Here is a 16,464-nt window from a genome sequence, read left to right as displayed (position 1 = left end):
TCTGCTTCTTAATTTGGTGTCTAGCTCCTCATACTGACTATGTTGTTGGTACCTACATGGACCACAACCACCGATCCTCCCCCTCCCACTGCAAGCTCCTCTCCAGTCCTGAGCAGACTTCCCGAACTCTGGCACTGGGCTGGCAACACATCCGTCTGGACTGGCTCTTTGTTACAGAGAACAGTGTCAATCTCCCTCACTATACAGTCCCCTACTACCACTGCGTTCCTTTGGTCCTTCCCCCACTTGAATGGCTTCCTGTTTCCTGTACCACTGTGCCATGGTCAGGCTGCGCATCCACCCTGCAACCCCTGCTCTCATTCAAACAAGTTGAGAGAACCTCAAACCTTTTGGACAATTGCAGAGGTTCACACTCCTGCCCTCTGGATCCCCTTACCTGCCTCACTTGAAGTCACACTCTCCTGACCCAGACCACTGACTAAATTTGAAGATCCTACCCTAAGTGGCCTGACTGCCTCTTGGTATAAAGCATCCACGTAACTTTCCCTCTCCCTGATATGTCACAGAGTCTGTAGCTCAGCATCCAGCTCAATGACTCTGAGCTGAAGTTCCTCAAGCCATAAACACATACTGCAGACTTGTTTACCCTGGGTCACAATGTTATCCAGGAGCTGCAGCCTTGACACATCACCTGTCCTGTCATCCTTAATGTGTTATAATTAATTAATTAAATTAATCACTTATTTATGTTGCTTTCTTATATATTTTGTTAACTTTACCACCAATTTGTGTATCATTTTAAACCTTGGGGATAGAATAAAACTTACCCACTTACCAGATACTCACCAAACAGCTAGCTCCTTTTCTGTAGTAGAGCAAGAACCAATTCCTTCAGGGTGAGAAAGATAGAAAAGGGAACAAACACCTCTTTCTCCCCAGCCCCCCTTCACCAAACTCCCCCTCTCACCACACTCCAAGCCCTCACTCAGTTAGCTCAGCTGCAGTCCATTTGCCAAGGCTACACTAAAGAACCCTGAATCTTAGTAAACTGAACTGGGGCTACAGTAACCAAATTCAACCAGTTAGCTAATTAACTACTCAGCTTCTACAACTGAAAGTGAGTTTACCCTGTCTAAACTGCAAGACAGAAAGAACTTGGCCTGCTTACACAGTATTTTCCAGTTACTGCTAATTACAGACTAGATTAGATTTTTAAGAGCAAAATTTAAGAACAAAATTAACACTTGAAACTCTCCCCTTACCAAACCCCAAGTCTTCACTCAGTTAGCTCAGCTGCACTCTCAACCAGCCAAACAGATGGCTGAGCTTTTCTATTAAAAAAAAAGGAATGAATGAAGAAATGGGGAGAGTTGAAACAATTAGCTCTGGATCTCACATTGGGCTAGGCTAGCCTTTCACAATTTTATAATGCAGGATAATACTTTATCCAGTGCATAATCTATTTAAATCATCTGAAGATTTTTCCACCTTTACATTGCTGTTCTTTGAAAGCTTTACAGTGGTCAGAATTAACAACCTGACAACCATGTTATTTAATGGTTACTTACCTTTTCCAATCATAGCACTGTCATCATTCACTTTAGTAAATGCAGATATAACTCAGATATCACTCAGGCTACAGTTTTCATGGTGAACTATAAAGCAGGCAACACCATTTTGTTATGATCCCCAGCTAAGGTTACCACTGGATAAGTCTGACCCCAGGGTGAAACCCAGCTTGATAGATTCTAAATTTAATTGTTTGTTTGTTTAGATACGTGGAGAGGGGCTACTGAGCAGATTCACAGGAGTCAGCTAATGAACTTTTAACAAAAGCATAAAACATTTATTAAACAAGAAAAGATTAACCATATTACAATACTCCTTCACCCATAACTATACCTTTACAGATATATGCAGATTTGTAAAGATAACACAAGTTACAAAAGCTACCTTGTATTTTAATGTTCACAGTAAATACAAAGTCCATGTAAACCAGTAGGCGAGCTATAGTCAGACACACCACACTCTGAAACCAAGTGACAGATGCCACCTCAATCAGATGCTATGGATTTCTCATCAACTCTCCCCAGACGCTTGCCACACCGTAAGCCAAGCAGTCTCACTGAACTTTGTCTTTCACATGAGGGTTTCCAATCTCCACTCTCTAAAAATTGGTTTGGAATCTTCTCCCAAACTGACACTTTCTCTCAGACACCTTCCACAAGGGTTTACCCCCAGGGTTTTGAACTCTCCTTCTGATGTTCCTCTCCCAGGTTACCACAAGCATTCAAGCTTCCTTCCATACACTGTCTCGCATCAACACAACCATCAGCCATTCACCACTGCTTCATATGCCCATAGCAAAGAGTTACAGACCTTCACTTGTGACTTTGGACCCTCTGGTCTTTCACAAGCTGTTCTCGCTTTAAATCTACTTTCTTCAGCTTTTGTCTCTTTAAATCTGAAGCTTGAAGCCTTTCTCTCTGCTCCTCACTTTTAACTTTACTTAACAGGATCTTTTCTATATTAATGTCCTTCTTTTGACTAGAAGGTCTGCTTGGGACTTTCTCCTGTTCCATTCCCCTGGATTTTGGGGTCTTTTCTTTAGCTTGGGACTGGCTATCTGTTCCTTTTGCTCCCGTCTCTCTCTGACAGCTACTTTCAAGACCAACTGAAATCAAACAGCTTCCAAATCAAACTGCTGTTTCTCGTTTCTTCTGTGTGTGTCTGTGGGAGGGATCTGCCTCTCTGGACCCCTGTTGCCAGGGAACAGCCCAGTTTCTCTACTCTTTTTGTTTAACTTAGCTGCAACAGTTGTAAAACTCTCATTAGAAATGCAGACACCTTTTAAAGTGCAACTAAAACTCAACTTGACCTCTTCTTAACACACAAATACAGAAATACAAATCAAACTTAAACATTAAAGCTAAAACTTATTCCTAACACCCACAAAATACAAATATAACTTACTTAGACTATCACTATTTCCTAACAATTTTTATTCACCTGTTATACTTTTCCCACCTCCAATTCATGGGTCATTCCTCCACTCTGTAGGTGTGATTTAGGAAGGTTTCCAAAATGTAGCCACCTCACTGAAAATTGCAGAAGCTCCGAAATGTCCACTTCCAGAATGGTGCTGGCAACTTCCAAACAGTAGTGTGTGTGGTTCCCAACCCGCCCACTTTCCTGCTCTGTTGAAAATAGCCGGAGACGGAAATGGAGGCGACACTTCTGCCTTTGCCACCCAGTCACCATTCTTTTCTAATTCTCGACTCCGTGCGGCCACAAAACAGGACCACAACATCAGGCCCACAGAGTCATTACAGCACAGAAAGAGGCTATTTGACCCATTGAATTCTGCTAGCTCTTTGTAGAGCAATCTAGTCAGTCCCGTTCCTCTCCTCTATTGTTGCAGCCCCACAAGTTTATTTTCCTCACGTGTCCATCCAATTTCCTTTTGAAATAATTGATCATGTCCGCTTCCACCACCCTTGAAGGCAGTGAGTTCCAAGTCATTACCATTTGCTGCATAAAACAATTCTTCCTCACAAAATCCCCTTGCATCTCTTGCCCAAAATGGTTTTATTCTTGATCACTTTCCAATGATGCCTTGTGTAGAAGTAAGGTGAACATCTGATCAGAGTTGGTAGTGATACCCACAATGAATAAATAATAACCCAAAATGTTCCTGATTTTTTTTCACTTTTGTGACCTGGACATTGCTGGCAAGGCTTGCATTATTGTTCATTGTTAATTGCCCTGACAAGTTGGGTCTCCATCTTGAAATGCTGCTGCGTAGGTGGCAATTGTGCTCCCACAATGCAGTTAGATGGGGAGTTCCAGGACTTCGACCTAACAACCATAAGTTAGCAACAATGTCCAAATCAGGATGGTGTGTCTTCCCATGCACCTGCTTCCCTTATCTGTCTAGCTGATGGGGGTTGTGGTTTTCGAAATGCTGTTTAAGAACCCTTGGCAAAGTTTTTCCAGTGCATCCTGTAAATAGCATACATTGCAGCAGCATGCAGTGTGAAGGTGGTCAATGTTGAGGATAGGGGATAAAGTACAAATCAAATGGATTGCAGTGTCTTGGATGGCGTCAAATTATTGTATTTGTATCCAGGCAAGTGGAAAGTATTGCATCCCACTCAGAACTTCTGCTTTGTAGGTTGTGGAGATGCTGTGAAGAGTCAGGAGGTAAGCCACACATCACAGAATATCCAGCTTCTGGCCTAGTGGCCACAGCAATTAGGTTGCTGGTTCAACTGAGTGGTTGAACGGTAACCTCCAGGATGTTGATGGCAGAAGACTCAACAATGGTAATGCCACCGAAAATGAAAAGGAGGCGGTTAGGCTTTTTCTTGTTGGAGATAGTCATTGACTCATGTGTAGCCTGCATGTTATTTGTCACTTGTCAGCCTAGACTGTATGTTGTCCATGTCTTCCTGCATGTGGGCACAGACTGCTTCATTTTCTGAGGAATTGTGAATGGAGCTGTACGCTACAATCACCAGCAAATTAATGATGCAGCTGAAGAAAGCAGGGCCACAGGATGTTGACCCGAGGAATACCTCCAGTGCAGATGTTCACCAGAAGTGTGGGGCCGCTGCTGCAAAATAACTGTTGTGGGATAGTGGTAGCTTCAAGGAAATGCCAGGGCTTTATGTGCAAGCACAACAGAGAAATATGTAAGTCAAGAACACGATGAAAATTGAGAATAGCATGAATGAAGAAATGTTCTGAAGTTTAGTGCAATGTCTTTTTCTAATTCTTTGTATCCTGGGACATTGAGAATGTTCCAACAGTAGTTTTGATGGATATTTTATGACAAATACACATATTGAAAGTTGCAAAGAAAATGCATGTGATCCAAGGGCTAATGTATTCCAATTGTTCAAAGGAAGTGTACGACATGCTCGATTGACATTATGATTAATGAAGAGGGGTCACGCTAGCTGGGTGAATGGATGCAACATTTTTCACCCTCTCCTTAATCTGTTTGCCCAGGGTGAATAAAAGTTCACTGCAGTTGAGGGTCACACTTGCAATGCAATATTTCTGTTGTTCCCAGATTAAAAATCACCGCTCCCCCAGCCCTCGCCCCCAGCTTCGCGCCCCCCGGGGCTACCATGGGATGAGAGCTAATTATGGTCATTCTTAGGTACTAAAATAGGTATGAACTGAGTTTTAAAAGCAATCAAAAAAAAATTAAGCCTCTTGAACACAGCAGTATGAATCAAAGAAGGTAGGAGGGAAGTTTTGTGCTAAAATGAACAGAGCTATTTGTCCTATCGATTCAGTATTAATTAACCATTTTGCTAGGACTTCCAACAAGCTGACTACCTTGGGACAGCACTAAATATTAAACTGACTCTAAATGTTGCTTGAGCATATTAAGTTACTGACAAACATTTCTTGAGAAGTGCATTGTTGTGCGGCCACCATTTTCTTCACAAAATGCCAGTCACTACATTTTATTATAGAAATAAACCCATTATAGACATTGGTAGGAACAGAAATCTGCCATCATGTTGTCCTTAACACATTCATACATGTTCATGCTGCTGAGAGTGCTTTTTCCCAATTTTCTCCCCTCCTCATGCTCAAAATTAGTTGGGTGGAGATGTCAATGGGATACTGGCACTCATTGAATCATAACCTAGTAAGAGTTACTAGCCTCTGGTGGCAGGGGAAAAAAGAGAAAAGAAAACACTGTGACTGGTTGAGAGAGGGTTGGGGTGGGGTAGCTGAACAGTCAAAATTGCAGGGGACAAATGAACAATATACCCATTGGCTCACTGTGCCTTAGAAGAGAAAAGAATGAAACAGCTGTACATTATTTCATTATAATGAGATCGTGAGAAAGCACCAAAGTTTCCAGAAATGAATGCGGCTTTTCTGTTGGATCTGTAAGCTGCGGTATTGTGTCAGGAAAAGATTTGGTCAACAGCTTCTTAAAAGAAAAACAGTCTTTCTTAAAGGCTGATTTGATCTTGAAATAGCAACTTACTTGTGTGTACATCTGAAACATAGCCATTTTTAAATTTAACTGCACATATATCAAGAGCAACTACAGATGGACAATAAATGCTAACCCAGCCAGCAAAGCCCATATCCTGTGAATGAGTAAAAAAAAAATATTATCTAGGAGCTTCTATTAAATTGTTGGGGGTTTACAAAAACAACAAATAATATCTTAAAATTACTTGAACAACGTTTTGTCATTTATGTAACCCTTTGGATAATAGTTTGGCTCCTGAACAGGACATTCCAGTCAATTTTCATTTAATGTTTGTTATACCCTGGAACAGGTATATATTTTTTAAAAAGTGGAAATATTTTGACTTGTTTTGCATGGGGTCAAGGCTTTGTTTTCAGCTACTTACACTACTGAAGCCTGTAGCCCAAGCCCATCACCAGAATAAGGTTAACAAATAAATAAGGTCAATAAAACTGCTTTGTTGTGCTTATTAAACAAGGTGGTTATTTTGTTAATCTTATTCTTTCTACTGCTGTGAGATAATATTGGGCGAATGCCATGTGCCTCCAGTGGTGCAGGGTTGTTATTTTTCAGAGGAGGGGGTGGTGTTGTTTGGATTTGAGCATGCTAGAACAAACAAAGCTACTTCAAAAGGTCTAGTTTTCAAATAGGAATTTTACAATAAGGTTCAAATCGAAACATAATTACTTCCACTAATCCAACAATTCAAATGAAGCAAACACAAAGAGAAAATGCTTTTGTCATGAAAACCTCTAAAGCACGAAGCTCAAGCGAGGTTATGTGTCATTAGTCCATCAATAACTTTGCTGCCATTCACTGCAATATCCTGATTAAAATTTAGAAGTGCAAACCCACAAAATCTTTTTTGCTGGCTGAATTGCAGCAATAATTAACTCAGCAAGAACATTAGTTGTTTCTGCGTTATAATTTAATGTGTTTTCTTTTTTCCTCCAGTTATGTTCCCTTTTCTTTTCCTGATTTAGACTAGGGGGCATAGAATCATCAAAATCATACAGCATAGAAGGACGCTATTTGGCATTTGTATCTGTGCTGGCTCTTTGAAAGAGTGATCCAATTAGGTCCACTCCCCTGCCCTTTCCCAATAGCCCTGCACTTTTTTTTCCCAGGCAAGTATTGCTCCAATTAAATTTTGAAAACTACTACTGAATCTTGCTCCATCACTCTTTCAGCCTGTGCATTGCAGAATATAACGTGTTTTGCTAAAAAAAAACTTCTTACCTCACCTCTAGTTACTTTGCCAATTAATTTAAATCTGTTTCCTCTGGTTAACCTCCTGCCAGTGGAAACGGTTTCTACCTGTTCACTCTATCAAAATTCCTCATAATTTGAATGCCTCTATTAAGTCTCCCCTTAATCTCCCCCACTCTAAGTAGAACAATCCCAGCTTTTCTAGGTTATCTATATGAGTGCAGGCTCCCATCCCTGGTCCCATTCTATTAAATCTTCTCTGCACACTCTCCAAGGCCTTGACATCTTTACTAAAATATGATCCATAGACCTTAACAAAAATGCTTATTCTTCGTGTGTGATTTTTAACAGTGAATGTCAGCAAGTTATTTAAGCAGACTCCCATCATTACCAACATCCACGTACCCCAATTTGCAGCAGGAGTTACTAGATAATGATCAGAAACAGACTAATGCTTTTTCCCTCCTAATTTAGGAGAAGCCACTTTTAGCGCTCTGACTGCTCCAAACCAAGATCAGCTAACTCACGTACAATGAACAATGTTGCAATCATGCTAAGTACATGCATATAACAAGGTATGTGCAAAATGTAGAAGATAGTAATAGATGCAGGTTGAAGCATAGATGCATATATCAGCCCATTTAGTTTTTTTATCCACTTCAGTCCAACCTCAGGTGAAGGAAAGACTTTCATCAACACCAATAAAAGTTTGCCCTCGACTGCTATTTTATGTAACATAAACAGAAGTAACTCTTCCCTTTCTGTTTATTTCTGGAAAATTCTCAGTGTCACATGGGAAGTGTATTAAGAGCAGCAGGGACAATGTCATGTACAAAAAAATACAAAGTAAGCATATAATTAGAAGTGCAACACCTCAATGCATATCTGACATCAAATATAGAAAAATACGAAAAGGCAACTTGAATATTATGACGCCATTCAGGATGATGGTTTGTTCCTGTCTTATACACTTTCTTAGATCCCAGTTCACCAACGGCTCAGAATCTGGTATGATGTAGGAGCTGCACCTCTTGTTTAGCCCCAACCCCAACTCCTTCCCTCACTCCAACCCCAAACTTGTGCATTTGTGCTTTCAGATAACCAAGAACTGTCACCTGGCCAGCCAGTGGTGCCTGAAGAAGATGGCCCAGAGAAAGAGCAGATCTCTGAGGAAGAAGCACTGCCACTTGATCTGACACTGACAATCACCATCTCAGTAGTACAGAAGGTAGTAGAGAGTAGTAGGGAAGTGGGATCTGCAAATGGTGAGTCACTGGCCACAAGTGGACTGCAGCCAGGTGAACGGAAGGGTAGGACACCTGCCTGGTGATCACGGCCTTATTCTATTGAAAGGTACTCGATGAGAGCTTCTCATAGACTCATAGACATTTACAGCACAGAAGGCCCATTGTGTCCGCGCCAGGCAACAATGATCTGACTACACTAATCCCATTTTCCTGCGCTTGGCCCATAGCCCTAGAGGCTATGGCAACGCAAGCGTCTTCTATGAGATGGTGTATAGGCAAAGACTGATGGGCATACACACCAAAATGCCTAATCTATTGACAGGTATGCCAGAGAGTTTGTTGTCACTATCAAGGAGCATGGAGGAATCTGGCTTCAGCTTAACACAAGGATTCATGCAGAACTTGGAGCATATCTTTTCCAACAGGGAAGTGCTGGCCAACTCCAGGACAGGGCTTGCAGATACAACTACAATGCTGCAACTGGTGGCCAATGTCAGTGGCTCTGTGGAGCACAAACTTGTGATCCTCTCTCAGGATGACAGCTTTTGTGCTCCCACCACTGCCAGTTCATTAGTGCCCCTGCTGTTGCCTGTCAGCCAACCAGCTTAGGCTGCTGCGGCCAGTGCTGAGGCGCTGCAGTCTAAAGCTTAGCCTTCAAGCCCCAGAGCTTTTCGAGGTTGTCCTACAAGGCCATCTGTAGTCACCCCCAGTGAAAGTTGGCAACCTTCCACCAACCCCGCTGCAGCACTGTGTAGGAAAACTAGACTAAACAAAGGCAGACAGGTACTAAGGGAAAGTACAAGGGTGACTATTGTACATATGATTGGAAGTGTTGTTGAATAATGTTTTGCGTGGAATGGATACAGAGAACCAATTTCTGCTGGTTGAGGCATAGTTCAAAAATTAGAGCCAGATCTTTCAGGAGTGAAATTGGGAAAAACTTCTACACGCAAAGAGTGGTAAACATTTGGAACTTTCTTCCATAAATGACAACTGATGCTAGACCAATTTCTTGTATTAAATCTGAGATTAATAGATTTTTGTTCACTAAAGATGTTAGGGGATATGAGAGAAAATATGGAGTTATGCTGCAGATCAGCCATGTGGAACAGGCTCAGACTGGCCTACTCCTGTTCCTACATTCCTATCACCCCACCGCCCCCCCACCTCCACCAACAGCATAATGATCGGCGTTGGCCATGTGGAAGTATAGTCAGAGGCAGACCGCCATCATTTTTGTGTCTTACGCAGGTCTGTAACCAGCGGGGCTACAGAATAAAATTCTGTAGTCACTAGCCTCAATTTTATAAGTGTTTCAAGCTGAGGGATAAGAGGCATCATCTAATCATTTACATTTATTCACTGCTGACATGGTTTAGTTTAACCAATGGTGAGTGAAAGTTTAATTAATTTTTGTTGAGCTGAAAATCTCAAACATTGGCTGGAATGTTAACCATGGTGTGCCCTTCCCAATGGCGGCAGCACAGGAATTTGGCGCCACTTCCACTCTCTAGCTTTTAGCTGGTTCCTACATGATTACGATTAACATTTAAATTGCCGCCGGCATGCACAAGAGTCACATGAGATCACGTGACAGGGGGACAGGGGAGGTTTGTCAGTGGTGAAACCCGCCGTCAGCTGACAATGCTGCAGATATGGGCAGGCCGTAAAAGGCAAACAGGGAGGCTCTTTGTCACTGTCACAACTTTCCTGCCAATCCCCATTGCCATTAACATAAAACTTATTGAGAGCAGAAAGGTAGCACGGGTATTTTTCAAATTTAAATTTCAATTGTAAATATTTCACATTGTATGTGTCCATCATTGTTATTTGTTGAGACTACCTTAGTCAAAAAATTAAATGTACTGGCACACCTCATGGTTGGCATGCATTGATGGTAACAGGAGAGTCAGGGACATTTCCTTATTATGGAAGAAACAATGTTGTGTTTTGCATTCACTCTTTACTGAATATTCATGTTAGTGTCCAGCACTCTGTGGGATGTGGCTGAACTTGCAGGATCAGCTGGCCCTCCCTTCTATGCATTGTAATGGACATTGTTGGGGATCACTCTCAGCAGGGCTAATTGAAATGTTGCAGGTGAACTCAAAGCCCTGTAAGGATCCTGCCAGCCAACACCCTGAGACGGACCCACGTGTGGACAGTACTGACACCTCCCTTCAGACTCCTTATTTTCTTATCATGACTGACTGTTCCCTCAAACCCCCCCACCGCACCCAAAATGCCAAGCCCTTCCCAATTCACTCCTCTGTGCCCCTGACCCCACCCTCTAACCTTTATTGGATCCCTATTCCACTCCTTCACACCCCTGATACCCACTTCTCAACCACCCCCTCACCACTGAGTCATCCTTTTTGGCCACAAGCCTCCATGCAAACTGTCATTCTCCTCCCACCCTCCCTTGTGTGGCAGAGTTCAACAAGGAAAACCACTGACCTCAGACACAACTGCACAAAGCCTACATGTCACCTTTAAATGTTGGACAATGTGTTTTAAGTTTTGCAAGCACGGGCTGGTTGGGTACGGTCTGTACCTTGCCCATTGCGAAGGGTGGAAGGGACACGTTGTTTTATGCGAGTCTTTGGGACATACAGCCTATATACCTGGCAGCACACTGGCACTGAAATTCATACACCACATTACTCAACTGTGTGAACCCATCCCCGCCCAATCCAGGTGCCCCACAGCCATTTCATGTCCGAATGAGTGTCAATTGGCTGCAAATGGGACTTCTGCCCCTCACTCGGGAGGAAGTGGAAGTCTCGCCCTAGAGAGCTGCCAGCCAATCTGATTAGCCAGCAACGCTCCAGTCCCTGCAGCAACAAGAGTTGCTGTGGACTGAAGAGGAAGTGCATTAACATGCTTCAGCCTAAGTCCTGGGACTGAAGGACAAGATAGGTTTAAGGGGTCCCAGGGCAGGCAGTGTAGGGAGGGCCTGGTGGGGGGGGATGCAAAGGGGGTGATCAGGGTGTCGGGGGAGAGGCCAGGAGGTGGGGGCTGGATGTGCAGCGGTCACTGGACCTAAAGGGGGAGTGGTGCCCACAGTCAGAAGGGGGCTTCTGATGGAGGTGCCCCCAGCCCAGTCCCCTTCCAGCCTGAGATCTAGGCCCAAACAGAAACTCAGCAGGTCAGACAGCATCTGTGGAGAGAAAGACAGAGTTAATGTTTCGAGTCCGTATGACTCTTCTTCAGAGCTCTGTTTCAGATTTCCAGCATTTGCAGTATTTTGCTTTTAGCTGAGATCTAGGCCCGTTCTTTTTCAGGCTTCCCCCACACTAGGCAAATCCTCCCGCCAGCCTCAAAATTGAGGTTGGGCAGAAAACATTCCTTAAATGGTCAATATTTGGTCACTTAAGGGCCTCAATTGGAGCAAGGGCGAGCAGGCTCACCATCTGAGGCCTTGCCCGCCCCAATGTAAAATCGCTGAGAGAATGGGACGGGCAGAAACCCGGAGGGAATCCCATTCCTTCATTTTCACTCCACCGCCCCATCCCCCGGCTTAAAAACTAGCCAGCGGGGGACAGTGAAATTTAGTTTCTAGAAGTATTTACGATCGATGAGAAGGCTGGCCACTTACAGAAGGTGCCGTTTGCAAGCTCCATCGCCTACCACCCACATGGTAAGTGTTGCAAAAATTGCTGAGCATTGCTAATTGAAAATAAAAATAAATGTTACTAAATCAGCAATGTACTTATTTACCATTCCAACGAAGTAGAAATAGACAATGGAATCAATTCTGATGTATGCAGTTGTGATATTTGTTGATCTAAGGAAAAGAATGTCTTTTCCCTCAGGGACCAATCGCAAAATAATTAATTCAATGTTTGCAAAGGGTGTATTAGAATCTCACAAGGCAGTGCTGCCAGATCCAGGACCACCATCCCTGTCTGCAGCGTTGTCTGACTTTGTCTTTTCCCCACTGCTAACAGATCCTAGAAATCTGCAGTGAACCAAACTCTATGTTCTCCTCCCTTAGCTCTGGTAAAGCCCAGGCTCTCCAGCCAGAGTGCTACTAAACAACAGGACATTTTCTTCTGTGCTGATAAACTCCAGTAACATAGTCCCCCACCATCGCGGTAATGTTCCTAGACTCAGATTCAGAGGCCCGGATCAACGCTCTGGCAACAAGAGTTCAAATCCCACCACGGCAGCTTGGTGGAATTTAAATTCAATTAATTAATAAATCTGGCACAAAAAGCTAGTCTCAGTCACGTTGATCCTGAAACCACCAGATTGTCACAAAAACCCATTTGGCTCATTAATGTCGCTCAGGGAAGGAAATCTGCTGTTCTTACCTGGTCCGACCTACACGTGACTACAGATCCACACAATGTGGTTGATTCTGTTGGCCTGTAATGTCTTTATTTTTTTAGAAATGTGAAATAATCACACTTTTAGACACAGATACTGGTGCTTGCATTGAGTGTATTTTTCCATATCTCATCATGTGTGTAGTGGAATGATACATTATTTGATGCACCCTGACTGTAGTGCAGTAGTGAACGATGTGGCATGCTCGATGCACATGTACATGTAAGCATGAAAATATAGTTCTTGAATCATTCTGGAATATTAGAACAATATAACACACCCTCTGAAATGACCTAGTGAGTCGCTAAGTTGTATCAACTTAACATAGAATAGTCAATTAAGTATCAAACCAGATGGACCACCCTGCATCAACCTAGACACTAGAAATGGCAAAGGTACACCATTGCCAGTCGACCCTGTAAAGTCCTCTTCACTAACCTCTGGGGACTTGTGCTAAAATTGGGAGAAATGGCCATTTTAAACACCATTTGGAAGAAGCACATTTTTGTAGCAAGGACGCAGAATGTACTCTGGGTGGGGGAAGTCAATGTCCATCACCAAGAGTGGCTCAGTAGCACCACTACTGGCTGAGCTGGCCGAGTCCTGAGGCAAATATCTGTTAAACTGTGCCTGTGGCAGGTGGTGGGCAAAGCATCAACAGGGAAAAACCTAAGATAAATACTGCGGATGCTGGAAATCTGAAATAAAAACAGAAAATGCTGGAAAAACTCAGCAGGTCTGGCAGCATCTGTGGAGCGAGAAAGAGAGTTAACGTTTTGAGACCATATGACTCTTCTTCAGCACTGAAGCTCCAGCTCTGATTCTATTTCTCTCTCCACAGATGCTGCTAGACCTGCTGAATGTTTCCAGCATTTTCTGTTTTTATTATACAAGAGGGAAAAACCTATTTGGCCTCCTTACCCTCACCAATCTACCGATTGAAGATGTATCTGTCCATGACAGTATTGGTAGGAGTGATCACTGCACAGTCCTTGTGGAGACAAAGTCCCATCTTCACACTAAGGATAGCATTGATCATGTTGTGTGGCACTATTATTGTCTGCTTCCCGCCTGGCCTCAGTTTTGAGGCTGACAGGAGGGTTCAGGGGTGGTGGGAATCCCAGCAAGTCACTCTGCATGGGTGGGAAGGTGGGATGTATCTCCTTCTAAGGCCCCTTTCCACATCAGGCCCACCACTCACAAGCTCTGACCCTACAGGTCCTCCCCCACGGCCCCTCCATCAAGACCCCCCACCCCTCCATCCCCATACCGCCAGGCCTCACCTTCCCTCCTTGCTTAAGACCCCCTCACACTTATCTGATCCTGGGCTCCGGGGCTTTAATCTGAGGACTTCTTGTAGTCCAAGACCTGGTCACTGCTTCCACTGTCAATGCTGGGACTACAGAACCACTGGCCAATCTGATTGGCCGGCAGCTCTCTGATGTGGGAATTCCAGCCAAATGAAAGGCGGAAGTCCGCTCCCGAGCCAACTAATGTTCCTCAGTGTGTTAAATGGCTGTGGAGCTGCTGTGATCTGTGGGGAAATCCCACCATCCAAAATATCCTGCCCCACTTGTCATATTTTACCAATCATAGAACATCCTTTTATCCCTACTCTCTTTCTCCCACCTCCCAATCAATTGCCACCCCAATAAAGGTTACCTCCAATTCTATGCCCTCAAAAATTCAACTAGATTGTTCAGACATGACCTATCCTTCATGAATCTATTCTAATTTCCTTTGTTCAGCTCATACTTGCACAAGTGCCCAGTAACTCTATCTCTGGTGATAGATTCCAATAACCTCCTCACAACTGATGTTTAACATAAGGATCTATATTTATTTGATTTTTCCTGTTTTCCCTTCTAAAATAATAGTTTCACATGCAATTTTCTCCTCCAACTGCACAATTTATATAATCTAGAGATTTTTGGAAAAAAATGAATATTGCGTCTATAATTTTCCCAATAATTTAATTTAATACTCTGGTGTAGAACCACCCGGTCCTAGAAATTTGATTAAAGTTTCACTTTATTCATTCTTGAGACGTGAGTGTTGCTGGCTGGGCCAGCATTTATTGCCCATTCTTAATTGCGCTTAAGAAGGTGGCAGTGAGCTACAGTCAGTGTGGTGTAGGTACACCCACAGTGCTGTTAGGGAGGGAGTTCCAGGATTTTGACCCAGCGACAGTGAAGGAATGGCAATATATTTCCAAATCAGGAAGGTGTGTGGCTTGGAAGGAAGTTTACAGGTGGTGATGTTGCCATAAGTCTGCAGATGTTATTCTTCTGGGTGGTAAAAACCACAGATTTGGAAGGCGCTGTCAAAGGAGCCTTGGCAATTTGCTGCAGTGCATTCTGTAGATGGTACATACTGGCTTGGTTGCTCAACCTTTCTCCCTTGTGGGATTACACTACCACTGCACCCAAACTATCTTAAAATCAGCTCATTCTTCAATTAAAGCTATGCCTGCCAGTTTTTGGTTTCAACTTACCTGTTCACAATTCTCAACTCACTGAAATTGGCCCTCCTCCAATTAAGTATTATTACTTGAGATTGTTCCATGTCCTTTTCCTTAGCTAATCTAAACCTTATGATATGATGATCACTGTTCCCTAAATGTTCACCAACTGACATTTGATCCACTTGACCTACCTTATTCCCAGAATCAGATCAAGTAATGCTTCCTTCCTCAATGAATTGGGAATGTACTACTCAAGAAAATTATCCAAAGTACACTTCAGAAAGTTTTCCCTCTCTCTTCCCTTTACACTATTACTATCCTCGTCTACTTTAGGATAATTAAAGTCCACCATTATAACTGCTGTATAGTTCTTGCATCCCAATGTAACTTACCTGCAAATTTGCTCCTCTTTATCTTTCCCACCAGTTGGTTCCTAATGCACCCGTGTAGTACCTCTAATGTTTCTTAGCTCTAATCAAAAATGATACAATCCTTGACCTCTCCAGAACATCCTCTCTCTCCCCAGCATTGTAATATTTCCCTTAATCAATGCTACCATCCTTCCTCCTTTCTTACCTTTCCTGAAAACCTTGGCCAGAAAACTCCCCCCTGTACATGGGCGGATGCGAAAACTTGCGCTGCTGGCTGGCATGCCTCAAGCAGCAGGTAGCCAATTAAGGTAGGAAATGGCCAATTGAAGTGAATTGTCAGATTCTGACAGTTTCCCTTAATTGGATGACAAGCTAATTGGCCAATTAATGGAAAATCACCATCAGGTTACTCTTTCCCACACAGTGTTGGGTCACCACACCCATTTGACCTGGACGTTGGAATCCCAATCCTAAAACCCTGCCCATGTATTCAGCATTATTCAATACCTAGTTTCTGTTATTATCACAGCGCCGTATTCCCATGTGGTTATCTGCGTCTGCAACTCAACAACCTTATTTGCCGTGCTTCATGTGTTTACATACATGCACAGTAAACTTGAATTAGATCTTACTCTATTCCCTCTTACTCTGATCCCATGTAATGCCTTAATATTTTTTACTCTATTGTAATCTGCCTCTGCCAATCCTTTCTGGACCTTCCTTCTGCTCTCTAATACTATATCCTGGTGCCCATACCCCTGCCAAATTAGTTTCAACCCTCTCTTAAAGCACTAGCAAACTGCCCCAAAAGGACAGTGGTCTCAGCTCTGTTGAAGTGCCTTTCTATACCTCTATTTATTAGACAACTAAATT

The 16,464-nt window shown here is 43.1% G+C and overlaps 1 protein-coding gene across 1 annotated transcript in view; it reads right to left on the bottom strand.

Moving 5' to 3' along the window:
* Window positions 1–16,464, bottom strand: part of cntfr (ciliary neurotrophic factor receptor) — a 358,596-nt gene that overhangs the window by 30,301 nt on the left and 311,831 nt on the right. The window lies entirely within an intron of this gene.

This window comes from Cetorhinus maximus, chromosome 1 (assembly GCF_964194155.1).
Source record: "Cetorhinus maximus chromosome 1, sCetMax3.hap1.1, whole genome shotgun sequence".
NCBI lineage: Eukaryota > Metazoa > Chordata > Chondrichthyes > Lamniformes > Cetorhinidae > Cetorhinus > Cetorhinus maximus.
Note: the sequence above shows the minus strand (reverse complement) of the source record. Positions and strands in the feature narration are given on the sequence as shown.